Raw genomic sequence first — 2148 nt, forward strand, 5'->3', positions numbered from 1 at the left:
AGGTGCCCTGGTGTAGGACATTTTGACACCTGGCCTACCCCTCTCTCCCCAGATCCTTTCCCAGATGAAGATCTCGCTCTGACGACCAAGTCTTGCTAGGCCCTGTGCCTGCAAGGAGCCCAACGTCTCTTGCCCCCATCCTCCCTCAACTGGGATGTCCAACTCTACAGTAAGCACCCCGGTAACTAGGTTTGGGGGTGGGAGAGCACCTGCCCGTGTCACCATTGCCTTGCTTGGGTCAATGATGAGAACTCATATTGTCTCGAAGAGAGATGATCACCTAAAAATCATGCTTAATAGGATTACGCTAATTCCCAATGGAAGGGACCATTCCCGGATCAGCATCCCCAGGATGCTCAGGGCCCTGGGCAGTGCTGCAGCTTGGGGCTTGAGGTGACTGATCCCTCGACACTCCCCCCTGTGGCTGTGGCCCCCTCCAGGGGCCCAAAGGGGTTAAGGCCTTCAGCCTTTTTGGCCACTCATTCCCCCTCCCAGGATGCCTCCCAGGGAGCCATTGCTTGTTAACCCTGGTCTCTTTGTGTCTCTCAGCGGGCCATGCTGGCCAGGGTCTCAGCACATCCTCAACAATGACAGGTGAGTTGAAGAACCCTGGGCATTGAGGGAGGCTGCAGATGCCTTCGTGGTGGGTTCAGGAAGCCCATGTCTGGGAAGCGGCTGCATGGGAATCAGGCCAGGAGCCCTGGATGTCTGGAGAGTGTGGACATTTCCCTTGAAGGTCTGCCCTTGGGCCATCCCACATGCAGGGGAAGTTAAATGTTGTCAGGGTCCTGGACAAGGACTGGAAAGTGCAGGGATGTCGCTGTCAGTCCATGTTCAGCTGAGGGAACTTGCTGCTTCACGGTGTGCCCCATGGGACCATCCAGATGGTGGATGTGGGCCCCTTTGGGCCACTGGTGACTGTCCCCAATGGTCCTGCGCTGTTCCTGATGCCCTCGCCCTTGGTAAGGTGTCCGGGCTGGAGAGCTCAGAGCTCCTTTTGCATACATCGACTCCCAAGGGACTTAGGCCCCCTTGGGGCAGCTGGGGAGTTCCCATCCCCAATCCCTTTGGCCGATGAGACAGGAAGGGCACACCAGGCCTAGGAGGGGAATCTTGAGTCCCTGGGTGCAACAGGTGATAGCCCTGGGCCTATCACAGTGGCAATCTAGACCTGAGAGATTGATCTGAGGGAAGAGGCCCAGCAGGTACAGGGAGATGCCCCCTTGTACGACAGGCAGTGGGTGGCATGCCTTGTTTGTGTGCACATCTTGTTTGCCGAGCATCCATTTCTCTGCCTTGTGGGCCCTGGGGGCAGTGGCTCCCCATCTCCTCAAGAGCACCTGCCCAGCTCCGGTGCCACAGATGGCCAATGGTGGGAGGGCAAGGACCTGGCCCTACCTACCAGGGCATGCACACTGCACACTGGGTTGCATGCCCACAGCGTTCTACCTCTCAGGAATCCAATGTGCCAAGCCTTCTCCTGGGGGCCAGCATCAGCAAGGCTTGGCTCCCTTGGGGGCCATATTCCCCATTGTTTCTGGGTCCAGGTATGGGCATCTCTGCTCCTGTAGCCTACCCCTTCTTTGTGTCCCTCTGCCGTGTGCCAGGCGGCCTCAAGTGTTGCCACGTGTCACCAGGTTTCTGGGAGTGGACCCTCTTGGACGCAGGGGCAGGTACCCTGGCGCAGGGCGTTTTGAGAGCTGGCCTACCCCTCTCTCCCCAGATTGTGTACCCAGTTGAAGAACCCGCCCTGAGGGCCAAGTCTTGCTAGGCCCAGCACCTGCAAGAAGCCAAACATTTCATGCCCCCGCACCACCACGCGGCAACCTGCTCTATAGTAGGCACCCCTGAGGAGCAGTTTGGGGGACGGAAAGTGTCTGCTCGGGTCACTACTGCCTTCCTTGGGTTACGTGGCACCAGGCTTTCGGAACTGGGAGCTTTTGGCCACTGAGGCAGGTGCCCCACAGCAGGACATTTTGACACCTAGCCTATGACTCTCTCCACAGATCCTGCCCCAGACCAAGTTCCTGCCCTGAGTTCAAGTCTTGCTAGGCCAAGCCACGGCCGGAATCCCAACTCTTGGGTCCCCATCACCCACCGGAGCATGCCACTCTGCAGTAAGCACCCAGGGTAAGCAGGTTCGGGGGG

The 2148-nt window shown here is 58.5% G+C and overlaps 1 non-coding gene across 1 annotated transcript; it reads left to right on the forward strand.

The window, feature by feature from the left end:
• Positions 1-235: 235 nt before the first annotated feature.
• On the forward strand, positions 236-316 carry LOC123323986. The gene has a single exon (XR_006539580.1). It is a non-coding gene; the product is annotated as a small nucleolar RNA SNORD115 (small nucleolar RNA).
• Positions 317-2148: the final 1832 nt, after the last annotated feature.

This window comes from Neomonachus schauinslandi, unplaced genomic scaffold (genome assembly GCF_002201575.2).
Source record: "Neomonachus schauinslandi unplaced genomic scaffold, ASM220157v2 HiC_scaffold_4661, whole genome shotgun sequence".
Taxonomy (NCBI): domain Eukaryota; kingdom Metazoa; phylum Chordata; class Mammalia; order Carnivora; family Phocidae; genus Neomonachus; species Neomonachus schauinslandi.